A 15691-nucleotide genomic window follows, 5' to 3' on the forward strand; every position below is an offset into this window, starting at 1 on the left:
CATAGACTATGCTCAAAAGTAGGAAGGCCCTTCCCTAGTTTTCTTAGAGCATAGCTCTAGGCAATTAGAATATGTCAAAGTGGCTTAAAGGACAGAACCTAACTAGCTCTGTTCTGATCACCTGTGCAGTATATTCTCAGCATTGGGGGCCATTGGTCTCATGGCTTTGTTTCCTGCTCACTGGACTGCCTGGTTGATGGGCTTGGGTGTGACTTTGCTCATTTCCTTTTTGTCACCTCACAAAGCTCTGGTTTATTTGTTTTATCTAAGACCTCTGTACTACCTAGTTAAGCCTGGCTTCCTGTCAAAGCAGTTTGCTATATCTCCATAGTCCTGGCTCAGTTGGAAGAAGATCAACTGTAAGTCTGAAAATCTACTGAGTTTTAATCACTTCCTCAAACTTCTTACTTACCCTTCAGTATTGGTAACAGCCAGGTCAGAGGAGGTGGCAGCAGGGGTGACTCAAACATTTAAGTTTTAGGACAATAAAAATGCCCAGCTTTCTACTGGCTTAGGTGCATGGAAGGAATGGAAATTCTAGAACTGAGTGTGATTTGCTACAATATGTATGTGTTTGGGTTTAATAATACTCCCCACTACCTTATGTTAGTGAGAAACATTAAGAGTTTGACATCCTTCATGGTGGCACCTCAGGGAATCATTCCCACTTACTCTAAGGAGAAATTCAAGGGGATCTGGGGTGAGCCAGGAGTCTGGATTTAGAAAGGACATTTGTGAGCGCATAGTCAATATTAGGAAGAGATGGAGCTTTAATAGAGAAAAATGAATAGCCTTCCTACAGAAGTTAGGGAGGACATCCTTCCTATGTATACTGAATTGAGATGTTTCTTTCCCAACCAAGGGTGGACTCTGCAAGAGAGGATTCTTTAAAAATACTCAGACCTTCTGAAGGATCATTCTATCAGGAAGGACTTTTCAGGTGTCTTCTTTACAATTATATTACAATTTGTGAATACAAATTCAAGACACGTGGGTGAAGCCTATAGCTATGATGGGACAGGCTTATACCATTGGAGGGTAAATAGCCAACCCTCTGAAAACAGTCTGTACTACTCAAGGGCAAGCAAAAGCCACTAGTGAGTCTCTATCAATTTACATGTAAATTGGTGCAGTGACTATGGAAAACAGTATGGAGGTTCCTCAAAAATTAAAGAGAACTACCGTACGATCCAGCAATCCCACTTACGGGTATTTATCTGAGGAAAATGACTGTCCCAAAGAGATATATCCACTTCCATGTTAATTGCAGCTTTGTTCACAATAGCAAGATATCAAAACAACTTAAGTATCCCTTGACAGATGAAAAGATAAAATATGAGATGGATGTATATATAGACATATACAATGGTATATTATTCAGCCATAAAAAAAGAAGGAAATCCTGCCATTTGTGACCACATGGATGGACCTTGAGGGCATTATGCTACATGAAGTCAGTCAGAGGAAGACAAATACTGTATGATCTCACTTATATGTAGAGTTTTAAGACAGCAAACTCCTAGAAACAGACAGTAGAATGGTGGTTGTTAAAGGACGAAGGGTGGGAAACAGGGAGATGTTGGTCAAAGCATACAAGCTTTTGGTTATAACATGAGCAAGTTCCAGGGATTTAATGTACAGCATGATGACTATAGTTAACAATACTATATTGTATACTTGAGAGTTGCTATAAAAGTAGAGCTTTAATGTTCTCACTCCCACAACAACAATAACAAAATGGTGATTACCTGAAGCAAAGGATGTCTTAACTACCCTTATTGTTGTTAACATTTCACAATATATACATTTATCAAATCATCACATTGTATGTCTTAAACTTACACAATGTGATATATCAATTTTATCTCTATAACCCTGGAAAAAAACCTGAAATCAAAGGTATCAAATTATGCTGCCTGTTTTTATTCTTGCTTTCTCACCACATATTCACAGCACTACTATGTCATATTTTATATATACAAATCATATGTCATCATGGATAAATGTATATAAATATGTACATATGCGACTATAAAGTAGTTTTTCCTGTATAATCAAAAATGGGAAATGGGGGGCACCTGGGTGGCTCAGTGGTTGAGCCAGTGGTCTGCCTTGGGGCTCAGTTCATGATCCCGGGGTCCTGGGATTGTGTCCTGCATCAGGCTCCCCCAGAGGGAGCCTGCTTCTCGCTCTGCCTATGTCTCTGCCTCTCTCTGTGTGTCTCTCATAAATAAATAAAATCTTTAAAAAAAGGGGAAATGGTAGCTGAAACACATAAAATATTTTTTCTTCAAAATGATGTGTTACCCTTAGAAAATATTCAGTTAGTAATAACCTTAAGTATCCCAAAATACCCCTCTTCCAAATTGGGCCCTGTAGAAATGGTGGTGAAATAATTCAGTCAGAGAAGGACAAATACCACATGAGCGCACTCATATGTGGAAGTTAAGAAACAAGACAAATGAACAAGGGGAAAAAAGAGACAAACCAAAAAACAGACTCTTAACTATAGAGAACAAACTGGTGGTTGTCAGAGGGGAGGTGGGGGGGATGAGTGATATAGGTGAAGCGGATTAAGAGTGCACTAGTCTTAATGGGCACTGATGTAAATCATAGGATTATTCAATCACTATATTGTATACCTGAAACTAAAATAATACTGATATTAATTGTACTTGAATAACAATAATTAAAAAAAAGAAATGGTGGCTCATGAATTTTTTCAAACTTAAAAAAAAATTACATATAAATGTATTGGTATACTGGCAGGATAGTGGAGAATTCACTGCTACAATTAACAAAATATTTATAACCAGCTCTCTGAAGGGGAAATTTTCTTATAGGAATAGTTGGTGCTTGAGAGTCTGATTTTCAGCCTGGAACAAACTTCTGAAGTTCAAGGTCTACCTCTGCCATTTACCAGCTGTGTGACTTTGTGCAAGTGGCAGACATGTCTGCACCTCAGTTAACTCACCTTAAAAAATGGGGATAAAATAGGATTTACCTTAAGTGGTTGTTTGGTGGATGAAAAGAGGTTATGTAAAGTACGTAGCCCTGGCACAGAGGGAGTTTTGTGGTAAGGGTTAGCTGTCATTATTAAAGCACACAGGTTGCCAACTAGCTTCCTGAAGGCTGTTTATAAGTTTTTTTTTTTTTTTTTTAATATCTAAGGATCAGAAGAATGATATAGATTTTTAGTTTCTCTTGCCAAATAAAAGGAATCTGGCTGTATGGCAGCAGAGTTAGTGGCTATAACGTTACCCTCACTCTGGCGAGCCTGCTTCTCTCTCCCATTGAAAGCAGCAGCTACCCTTGAAGCCCTGGGTGCAGCCACAGCGCCTTCAAGGTCAGGAACCTTTATGGAGCAGGACTTGTGCTGATGGAGACCCCCCAGTACCGGGGATTCTTCCTCCTCACTCACCTCTTAAAATTAACCACTGTTGTTTTGTTTTGTTTTCTTAACACAGAAAACTGCCAAAATTTAAAGAAAAGTCAGTGAAGGTTAAATCAAATTATTTCCATAAAATCTGTAAGGAAATGTCTTGAGAATGTCTCTTTCTTCCTTTCTTTCTTTCTTTCTTTCTTTCTTTCTTTCGTGATTTAGGGAGGGTCGGCGGAAGTATGACAGCCTTAAGCAACTTCCTAATTACCTGACTAATCCACTCCACACTCCCTCCCTCCCTCCCTCCCTCCCTCCTTTCTTTCTTTCTTTCTTTCTTTCTTTCTTTCTTTCTTTCTTTCTTTCTTTCTTTCTTTCATCCATCCATCCATCCTTTTTGTTCTGTCATTCACTGAGTTTCAACTGTCCTCGCCTTTGGCCCCATCCTGTGGTCATTCGTTTGTGTGTACTGTCTATGCTCTTCTGTGAGAACAATCAAAATTCAGCCCTAAAAATTGTAGATGAGTTAAATAATACAAGGTAGGCCTGAGTAACATCTTTCCTCATCCATCTGTCCATTTCTAATGCCCTCCTTTGTTTCTTTACCTATGCTGTACTTGAGACTTTTTTTTTTTTTTTTAGGGTTTTCTTTCTTTAGGTAAGACCCATAGCCAGCTAGCTAGTCCAACAGAAAAAATATAACCATGAAAACAAATCCTTTCAGGAAAACATCAATGTTGAAATATTTCATTTTCACACCATTACAAATGTTATTCTAGCCCATGATATTCTGAACATCTAGATCCTATAATGATAAGCACATCACTCATAGATTTGACGTTATTTAATTTACCTGAACAAATAAGACAATTTTCAGGCACCTTTCTTGTCATCTGACATAATGAAAGGAATAGTTCAAATATTTGTGCTTCCATGTGCATTAACACCCTGATGTTAAGGTGATAAAATTCTCAAATTTGTCTAAACTTATACTGTGTTTTTCTTTATTATATGTATTATAAGATCTTAACAGAGACAGCATTTTCCTTTAAATCAGTGACAAAATGTCACTCAGACTCATAAGGCTGACTCATTTTCAAACTTACTTTAGAAATGTGTTACAGTGTTATGCATTAAATTACAGATTTAGATGATATTCTTTATGGTTTTTCTGAATTGCAAGAAATAGATATGATAATAAAATGTTATACATTTCAGTATATTCTGCTTCGAGTTGTCAGTTGATCATTTAATGGCAAACTTGGTTTTTTTTTTCTTTATATGTGATATTCAGAATAATTCTGAAGTTGACATTTTTGCACTGCATGGAATATTTTCACTGCTTCAGCTTACCATAAATTACTTCACCTCTTCATAGTCTACTTTAGAAAAAAATATTTTTAAATTTATAATATCTGTCCTGAAATATCTCAGGAAATTCATTTGTTTTGGCACATAAAAATAGCAGCCTACTAGAACTTTTTTTCATGGGCATCACTTCCCCAACACGTTTCTAAAAAGTATAACTTTTCAAACCTTGACACAGGTAGAAAGATAGTCAAAGGTATAGTCTTTACTGTTTGGCTTCTATTTTTAAAAACTAAATTAATATTACTAATTTTGGTTGTTTTAAAGGGAATTGATTTTTTAAATGTCACCCATTCAATAGGTAATAAAATCATCTTTCAAAAATTAGAACACGAACATGTAAGTATGTGTAGTCTGCAAAACCTGCCTCCCATCATTCTGCTTTTCCCATTTTCCTCCCCACCCTATTCACACACTGGGAACCACTATCATTAATTTTGTATTTTTCCAGAGTTACTTTCAGCAAATACAAGCCAATAAAAAAAATAATTCCATATTCTTTACACAAAAGTTTGCCTCCTATCCATTTTTTCCCAACTTGCTTTGTTCAATTAACACATTTTACAGATGTTTATGTATAGAAAATTTCCTCACTGCTTTTTATTGATGCACAGATTGTTGTTGTACAATTTTTCTACTCCAATCCCTGTTCATGATAGAATATCCTAGTCCTTCAACAATGTTGAAGTGAAAAATATTGTTTATTTTCACATGAGTAAGTGTAAGATACATTCACAGAGGTGGAACTGCTTAGCAAAACATTATATATATTTATAATTATTATTTTTTAATGTATTTATAATTAAAGTTTTTTTTTTCCAAACTGCCTTCCATAGGCATTGTGCTGCTTTACATTTCCACTAGCAATGAGTGACAGTGCCTGTTTCCCCACTATCTTGTCAATAGGCTATGTAGTAGAAAATTTCAAGTATTTGTTAATCTGTTAGATGAAAACTGCACTCATAACTTATTTTAAGTTGGTATTTGTCTCATTGTACAATTACACTGTACATTGTACAATTAAATCGTAGTTTTAAAAAACATTTATTTATTTATTTGATAGAGAGAAAGAGAGAGAGATCACAAGCAGGGTGGAAGACAGAGGGAAAGGGAGAAGTAGACTCCCCACGGAGCAGGGAACCAGATACAGAGCTCCATGTCAGGACCCCAACATCATGACCTGAGCTGAAGGCAGACGCTTAACCAACTGAGCCACCCAGGCACCACTAAATTGTACTTTGTATTTTATTTCCTATCAACTATCAATGTATTTTGATAATTTCCTATTGTGTCATTATATTTTCTACTTGTTTTCTAGGCACTCTTTGTATTACGGAGCTTGGTCTATGATATAAATTACAAACTTGTCCTCAGTTTGTCATTCGTTTTGGTTATGATAGGTATGCTTTGCTGTAGACATTTCTTAAAAAGTTTAAAAAAGTGATCAATTTTAATTTTATGACTTAGTTTTTGAGTCATTTATAGAAAAGACTTCCCATTTTAAAATTATAAAAAAATTCTCTCATATTTTTTCCAGAACTTCTGTGTATTCACTATTTTTAAAAAATGAAGTATTTCCTTTTTCCTTCCTATCCTTCCTCTCCTTTTTCTCCTCTTTTTTTTCTTTCTCCTTCTTCATAAGAAAAGTCAGTAGGATATCCTTATGACCTTTTGGTCAGGAAGTCCTCTTAAATAAAACACAAAAGCAAAAATCATGAAGGAAAAGAATGACAGTTTGATTCCATCAAAATCATAAACAGGTGCACATGAGAAGCCACATATAAAATTAAAAGATAAGGCCTAATATAGAAGAAAATAACTGCCTCACATAAAGCAAACAATACATTGTTTTCTAGGAAGTAACCAGAAATCCTAAAATAATCAATATGAAAAAGACAAACAACCAAATAGGAATATGTGGATAAAAGATTAGAACAGGCAATTTCACAGCACAGGAAATCCAGGTAATTAATAAATACATGAAGCTGTTTAAACTGGAGTCCTTAGGGAAATGCAAATTTAAAACAAGAAGATTCTATGCTTTTACCCATTATATTTGCAAATATTAGACAGTTTGAAAATATTAAGTAGTGGGGAATCAAATCTCCTCAAAGATGGCTAACAATGGGAGTATGGATTATTACAGTTTCTTTAGCTGAAGTTGGTAACACTAAATCTTTGCTCTATTTGAAATTTATCTTGGTTCATGATGTGAAGTATGGATGTGACTTAATTTTTTTTCAGAAGTTTACCTAGCTGTTCTCACACCAGTTCTTAAACCATCCTTCTTCTTCACCCAGGCTTGAGATGCCACCCGTTGCATATACAGGTAGACCTTGTTTTATTGTGCTTCTCTCCATTGCACTTTGCAGACATTGTTTTTTTTTTTTTTTAACAATTGAAGGTTTGTGGCAGCCCTGCATCAAGCAAGTCTATCGACCTCATTTTTCAATAGCATTTGCTCACTTCGTGTCTCTGTGTCACATTTCGATAATTCTAGCAATATTTCAAGCTGTTTTATATTATGATATTTGTTACGGTGATCTGTGGCCAGTGATCCTTAGTGTTACTACTGTGATTATTTTGGGGCACCATGAATCGTACCCATATCAGATGGTGAACTTAACTGGAAAATATTGTATGGGTTCTGATTGTATTCCCCTTCTCTTTCCTGCTCCTCAGGCCTTCCTATTTCCTGAGACCCAGTGATATTAAAATTAGGTCCATTATCCCTCCAATGTCCTCTAAATGTTCAAGTGAGGCAAAGAGTTACATGGCTTTCACTTTAAATTCAAAGCTAGAAAATCATTAAGCTTACTGGGAAAGTCATGTCAAAAGCTATGAAAGGCTGAAAGCTAGGTCCATTGAGCCAAATAGTCAAGTTGTGAGTGCAAAGGAAAAGTACTTGAAGGAAATGAAAAGTGTTACTCCAGTGAAGATATAAATGAAAAGAAAGTGAAATTGTCGTATTGCTGATATAAAGGCAGTTTTAATGGTCTGAATGGAAGATCAAACCAGCCACAATATTCTCTTAAACCAAAGCCTAATCCAGAGCAAGGCCCTAATTCTTTTCAATTCTATGAAAGTTGAGAGAGGTAGGGAGGCTGCAGAAGACAAATTTGAAGCCAGGAGAGGATGGTTCATGAGGTTGAAGGAAAGAAGCTGTCTCCATAAGAAAAAAGTGCCAGGTAAGCAGCAAGTGCTGATGGAAGAGCCACAGCATATTATGCAGATCTAAGATAATTCATGAAGGTGGCCACAGTCAAGGACAGATTTTCAACTAGAGGAAATGGTCTTCTCTATATTGCAAGAAGATGCCATCTAGGACTTTCATGGCTAGAGAAGAGAAATTAATGTCTGGCTTCAAAGTTTCAAAGGACAGGCTGACTGCTAATGCAGTGGTGACGTTAAGTTAAAGCCAATGCTCACTTAACAGTTCTTGAAAATCCTAGGGCCTTTAAAAATTACCATAAATCTACCTGTACTCTATGAGCAGAATGTCAAAGCCTAAAGGATAGCATGTTTGTTTGCAACATGGTTTACTGAATGTTTTAAGCCTACTGTTGAGAACTACTACTGGGAAAAAAAGATTCAGAAGATGACTGCTCATTACCTTGTACCTGGTCACCCAAGAGCTCTGATGGAGATGGACAGCAGCCTGCTAAAACAGCATCCATTCTGCAGTCCATGGATCAAAGAGTAATTTCAACTTTCAAGTCTTATTCTTTAAGAAATTCATAAGGCAATAGCTGCCCTAGACAGTGATTCCTCTGATGGGTCTGGCAAAGTAAATGAGAACCTTCTGGAAAGGATTCCCTTCTAGATGCTATGAAGAACATTTGTGATTCATGGGAAGAGGTCAAAATGTCAACATGAACAGGAGTTTGGAGGACGTCCATTCCAGCCCTCATGGGTTGGAACTTTGAGGTGTTCAAGACTTCACTGAAGGAAGTAACTGTAGATGTGTTGGAAAGAGTAAGAGAATGAGAATTAGAAGTGGAGCTCGAAGATGAGGCTGAATTGCTTCCATCTCCTGATCAAACTTCAAGAGATGAGTTGCTTCTTATGAATGAGCCAAAAAAGTGGTTTCTTCAGATGGAATATAGTCCTGGTAAAAACATGGTGAATATTGTTGAAATGACAACAAAGAATTTAGAACATGATATAAACTTAGTTGATACACAGTGGCGTAGAGTTAAAGAGGATTGACTTCAACATTGAAAGATGATTTACTGTGGGTAAAACACTATCCAACAGTACTGAAGGCTACAGAGAAATGATTTGTGAAAAGAAGTGTCAATCCATGTGGCAAGTTCACTGTTGTATTGTAGGAAACTGCCACAGCCACCCTGACCTTCCGCAGCCACCACCCTTATCAGTCTGCAGCCATCTACATTGAGGGAAGACTCTCCACCAGCAAAAGCATTATGGCTCACTGAAAGCCTGGATGATAGTTAGCATTTTTTCACAATAAAGTATGTGCATTTTTATTAGACATAATGCTATCACACACTTTTTGGACCATCAAGTGTAAACATAACTTTTTTTTTTTTAAGAAAGGAAAAGACAATGTAAATTTGTATTTCTCTTGACTGGGCTCAGTCATTAGTCATAATTAGTCATATTGTAATACCTCTTGTGGATCCTCCCTAGGTTTAAGAAATTCTTTAACTATGGTCCTTAGTTTTAACTTGGACCAAGGAAGGAGGGATATCACCTACAGCCCTGAGTGGCCTTATTTTAAAAAGTAACTGTTTCATAGTCTCTGCAGAGTAGAAACACAAATCACACAGAGGAGCATTAGGATAAGAACTCAAAGGATAGAGGGGAATAGTAGGAGTTATGTCCATCTTATAGTCTCATTTTAAGTAACTTTTCTCTTTTTAATTAGCCTTTTGTAATGACTCTTTCAATGAAACTACTCTGGAATTTTGTAACCTTTTGGAGGCCAAAAGGTGCCAATTAAAACAGGTGTTTCTTGGGCAGCCCACTGATAGATGAATGGATAAAGAAGATGTGTTATATATATGTGTGTATATGTACACACACACACATGCACACACACAATGGGATATTATTGAGCCATATAAAACAATGAAAACTGTCATTTGCAACATGGATACATCAAGATTAATAATGCTAAGTGAAATAGGTCAGAGAAAGACAAATACCATATGATTTAACTCACATAGAATTTAAGAAACAAAACAAATGAACAAAAGAAAAAAAGAGACAACCCAAAAAATAGACTCTTAATTATAGAGAACAAACAGATGGTTACTAGAGGGGAAGTGGGTGGGAGATGGGTGAAATAGGTAAAGGGAATTAAGAGCACACTTATCCTGATAAGCACTGAGTATAGAACTGTTGAATCACTATATTGTACACCCGAAACTAATTTAACACTGTAGGTTAATTATATGGGAATTAAAATAAAATAAAAAACAAAATATGTGTCTCATTTCGTTTATTCTGGGAATCCTTACTTTCAAGTACACTTCTTAAATAATTTTTATCTAATTGGAAGGTTCTCCTTAATGGCCATTGTATTTCTAGGTTGTAATTCCCCCGGAGTTAGGACCCCAGCCATAGATGCAGTGAACCTGCATTTTTTTTTTTATGAAAGATTTTTTTTTAAATTTTATTTATTTATTCATAGAGATGCAGAGAGAGAGAGAGAGAGAGAGAGAGAGAGAGGCAGAGACACAGGCAGAGGGAGAAGCAGGCTCCATGCAGGGAGCCTGACATGGGACTCGATCCAGGGTCTCCAGGATCACGCCCTGGACCAAAGGCAGGCGCCAAACCGCTGCGCCACCCAGGGATCCCTGAACCTGCATTTCTATCTAGCCATATCTAGCTGCAAATTAACCCACATTTCTGTCCAGTCTTATTTTGGGACCCCAACACGATGGTTACCAATCCAAATTGCTCAGTACCCAAAACAACCTTAGTCAGATTTTGCCATTTTTTGCTACGTTTCTGCAAGTTCCAGGACTATAGATCTTAGATGTAAAATGAGCAGGGGGTCAAAGTTGGCATGTTTGATTCTTTAGAATTTAAAGATCCTATTAGCTAAGTCTTTGGGGTTCTTGGAACCAAACTAACACCTAAAAGGTATGTGCTGTGTACTTGGGGATTGTGTGTGGTTTCCAGTGTACCTCTCGTTGCATGGAACTTTTTTTGAGGTTGGCAGGTGACCTGGCATCAATCTATCCCATTCTGTGACCAACTTATCCTATTGTGGAAGTCTACTTGAGGTGCTGAGTGCTTTAATAGCCTTTAGGTACTCAACTGGCACCTACCAATTTTTATGGCTTTTTGGCCTTGAGATCCCTACCTTTATCTATACAAAATAAGACAAACACGTGTGCCTTAATGGATTGGCAATACTGCATCCTGGCCTCAAGAAGGCCCTGTGCTCACTAACCACAGTTCCCGTGGAAGCTTGCTGAAGTTTTCCACCCAGGGAACCAGAGTCAGAAAAGCCAGGGACCCGGCTGTGAGCTCAGTTGGGCTCCGAGAAAAACTGCCAGCTCAGCTGAGCTCCAGGTAAAAATGCCAGCTCGCAGGGCTCCAGGCAAATGTGCCAGCGCAATTGGGCTCCAGTCATAACCATCTGGCAGCCCAAGCTGACTTGCCTTGTAAGGGAAAGCCAATTGGACCAAGAGCTCAAATCCAAAAAAGAGTGAACTAAGAACCAAGAGGAACTTACCTACACACCTCGAAAACAGCAAGAAAGAAGGTGAATTCATGGGGTTCGTGGATACCGGCTTGTGTTCTCTGTTGTCCTTGAACGCCGCGGGAAGTTAGATCAGATTCTGTTAACTAACCAAATCTGATTAAGTCACAAAAATTCAACCGAGTAAAATTTAAAGATCTAATTGGTTTCCTAAATGATTCATGAATTGGGCAGCATGCCATCTAGCAAATAGAGGGGCACTCTTTAAAAAACTTTTATCCAGGGACGCCTGGGTGGCTCAGTGGTTGAGCGTCTGCCTTTGGCTCAGGGCTGATCCTGGGGTCCTGGGATTGAGTCCCGCATCCGGCTCCCTGCAGGGAGCCTGCTTCTCCCTCTGCCTGTGTCTCTGCTTCTCTCTCTGTGTCTCTCAGGAATAAATAGATAAAATCTTTTTTAAAAAAATTTTTATCCACATTGGGAAACTAAAAAATTTGTTTGACTCACTCACTTAATTGCAATATGCACTCTATTGTGGTGGTCTGCAACCAAATCTGAAATGTCTCTGAAATAACCTGTACTAAATTTATGTATGCATTTTGGGTCTGTTTCTGAATTTTCCAATCTGTTCCTTTATATTTGAATATATGTCACTACCACACTGTTTTAACTATTAAGGCTTTAGAATACTACTTAACATATAGTGATTATTCTTTTTACTTTTATTTCTCTTGGTTACACTTTTCTAGTGAGGTTTTTTTTTTTTGATACTTTCTTTTTCTTATGCTGCCATTGTATTGATTTTGTATGTATTTCTTTTCCATTAATTTAGTCATTATTATATGGGTTATTCCTAGAACAGCTATTTTCCATAAGTTCCATTTCAGTTAAATAGAGAGTGGTCACCACTTAGGACGTTTCTCCTCATTTGCTGCCAGAGAAGCAGACTGCTTCCTGCAAATATGGCTCATCAGTGCGATTCTTTCCTAGAGTCCCATGTCCTCTGCTACCTGTGGTGCTCAAGACAGCCCCTACACCCTTGTTGTGAAACAGGATTGCACTTTGGGGATTTCACAATGAGTCTTTCACTTTTTGAAAGTTATATTTTTGCAGAAGCTATTGGATATCTACTCCAACACCAAGCATGCCCCACTTTCTATTCATTAGCTCCCTATTGCTTCTGACCAATCTTAATAGTTTTTGTCAATTCATAGTTATATTATAGGACCTGCAAATTGTGTTTCTTAGCTTCTATGAAAATGTTTTTATTGAATTTTTATTTGCTATTCTTGTAGGTTTTGTAAACTTCTTGGAAGGGCAGTGTGAGGGAGGATTCCTGACTTTCTTGGCCAGGTTCTTGCTACATGTGCTGATGTTGCCTTTTTTACACATCTGTTCCAGCTAATATAAATACATTTGCAGCTCTGACCATGGAATGCCATCATGCAGAGGAAGCCATTTTGGGCTTTGCCTATGCCCGAAAGGTTTTTCTTAAGACCTCACCACTGACTTCCGTCTTTTTTTTTTTTTTTTAAGATTTTTTTTTTTTAATTTAATTCATTTGAGAGAAACAGAGTGAGGGAGAGCATGAGCAGAGGGGAGGTTCAGAGGGAGAGGGAGAGGGAGAACAGACTCCCCACTGAGCAGGGAGTGATGTGATGTGGGGCTCTATGTGGGGGCTCAAGGCAGGGCTAGATCCCAGGACCCCAGGATCATGACCTGAGACAAAGACAGATGCTTAATCACTTGAGCCATGCCCCTTCTTCTCTCTCTCTTTTTAATATAAGTTCTTTTTAGAAGCTTTCTCTCATACCCTCCATCCTTGAAAACTTCCTCTGGACTTGTATCCCACCCTGTGATGCTACCAAACTCTTACTTCCTTAAACCACAATGATCTGTTTATTTGGCTATAAACTCTAGAGAGTATTTCACAAAATATTCTCATGAGATGCTTCTACAGAATACATCATGAAAACAGTGTGGCGTCACCAAGTAAGTCTGGGAAACAATATGTATTTTATTGGGGGTCTTGGAGAGTCACAATTCACATTTGAATATTAAAAGTTGCAAAAAGTCCTAAGGGAAAAAAAAAAAAAGTTTGTCATATTGAAATAACCCAGAGTGATCCTAAAGTATTTGTTTAGGGAGACCTCCATTTATGTGTGACACATGTTAACACATTTGGGGAGCCTACACAAAAAGATCCTCCTTGGATATTGGGGGTGCTTATGGCAGGATCTCCTGTTTTGAGTACACTGCCTGCTATTTACTATTTACTATGTGCCTGTCAAATGACTTGATCTATCTGATATACTGTTGAGAATGTTTAATTGCTTAAAGAAACATTTTATAGGATGGTTTTTCATCCAAGGTATCATGATGACATAAACTAGAGAGCTCTGTAAGCCAGCCTCTAATAAATAAATTTGACTCCAATGCTTGATGCTATTTTTGAGGCATGGGGGTCAATGGCCAAGCAAAGAGTACCCAGAGGAAAGTACGCAGGTTGTTTAAGGGATTTGAAAAACTTGTATATGGGGAGTAGTGAGACATATTATATGTTTAGTTTGGAGAAGAGAATGCTAGGATGAAAATTCTATCTACAAATATTTGAACAATGACTAAGACATCCTTTCTGCAGCCCAAAATTCCACAGTCAGAGTGAAGAAAACACATTCTTGTTACAACAAAATGAAATACAGAGTCCTCTGGGTTAGAGCAAAGAGAGTGACTGCTCTGGTATGAAGGGTGGGAGAGGGGTATTTAGGGTGAATCCCCAAGAAGGCAACATGGGAGCAAACTTTCAAGGGTGAGCATGTGCAGAGCACTTTGTGTCATAACCCACCTTTGAAGAAAGCTCTGGATGAAAATCAGGAGTGTTTCTTTTTAATGGCAAAGAGTCATGTTTGGACAAAAGAGTTTTTTATTTCACTTGATCTACATTGACTATTTCTGATTTGTGGCGTAATATAGCATTCAAAGGCTGAATGTATGAAGTATTTTTCAAATTGCTGAGTTAAAAGTGAATCATTGGATAATATTTTTCTTTTTTAGACTTGGCAACAATTTAGCAGATTCTATTTATGATTATTGGTCATTTTTTTTAAAAGGTGAGAAATTCTGTGGAATTCAATAAAGTGTTGATATTAGGTGGCTCAGCATATTAACTGAAATACTTATAGTTTGCACTGTAACATCTTGATTTTATTAGTGGATCATTCTATGAGATTAGTGCATTCAAATTTCTCTTTCTACTCATTGTAGATTATGAGAGTTCAATATCACTGGAAAGGCTGGACATGTTCAGAAAATAGTTTGTTCCACAATTTGGGGGATAGAGATGATTATATTTAATCAGAATATATATACAAATGATTCTGGTTAGATTTACATTAGAAAAAAAGCTAAATATTAAGTTTCACATTTCTCTAAAATATTTTCATCTATACAACTTTGCTTTAAGATTTCTAAGAAATGGTGTCACTGCTTTATTGTATACTGAACTGACAGGCTTCACTTACTGTTTTGGAACTTTACTGTGCAAAGTACTAAATTAAAAATTAGCATAAACTGGTTACCAAGTCAAGCTGAATTCTGCTATTCTGAGGATGTGTAAGAATACATTATCTAGGGACACCTGGGTGGCTCATTCAGTTAAGCATCTGCCTTCGGCTCAGGTCATGATCTCAGGGTTCTGGGATCGAGTCCCTAATTGGGCTCCCTGCTCAGTGGGGAGTCTGCTTCTCCTTCTCCCTCTCTCTGACCTCCCTGCCTCCACTCATGCACTCTCTCTCTCTCCAATAAATACATAAAATCTTAAAAAAATTACATTATCTATCTGAGCAAGTTGAGAAATAGTCTACCTGATTCTGGAGATGAGTTAGTTGACCACTCATTCATTCACTCATCCGGGAAATATTTTTTAAGAGGCTATTACTTACAAAATACTGGAGGTTCCCATTATTTATAAAATGTTATATATACAAAAAAGGAGCTAGTTCTTTCAGCAGTTATTAAACAAATCACGTCAGAAGACAGTGCAATTTAGGAGAAAGGGCGCAGGGTTTGGAGTCAGAATGATGTGGGTCTGTTACAAAATTATAGCAGCTGCATAATTTTCAGCAAGTTACTCAATGTCCTGGTTTTGAATATCAAACAAGATAAAACTTATAAGCACCTACAACAATGTCCGATATGAGTAGGAATTTGATAGTCACCATTATAGCCATGCAAACAGACATGACTGATAGAAACATGACATGACTTGC

At 37.3% G+C, this 15691-nt stretch overlaps 1 long non-coding RNA gene across 15 annotated transcripts in view; it reads left to right on the forward strand.

Annotated features, from left to right (window-relative positions):
* Positions 1 to 272: 272 nt before the first annotated feature.
* The window catches only part of LOC102154812, a 171804-nt gene continuing 156385 nt past the window's right edge, over positions 273 to 15691 (forward strand). For all 15 annotated transcript variants that reach the window (XR_005356759.1, XR_005356763.1, XR_005356762.1 and 12 more), the window contains exon 1: positions 273 to 359. This is a non-coding gene — a long non-coding RNA (uncharacterized LOC102154812). The remainder of the gene's footprint in view (positions 360 to 15691) is intronic.

This window comes from Canis lupus, chromosome 3, assembly GCF_011100685.1.
Source record: "Canis lupus familiaris isolate Mischka breed German Shepherd chromosome 3, alternate assembly UU_Cfam_GSD_1.0, whole genome shotgun sequence".
Taxonomy (NCBI): domain Eukaryota; kingdom Metazoa; phylum Chordata; class Mammalia; order Carnivora; family Canidae; genus Canis; species Canis lupus.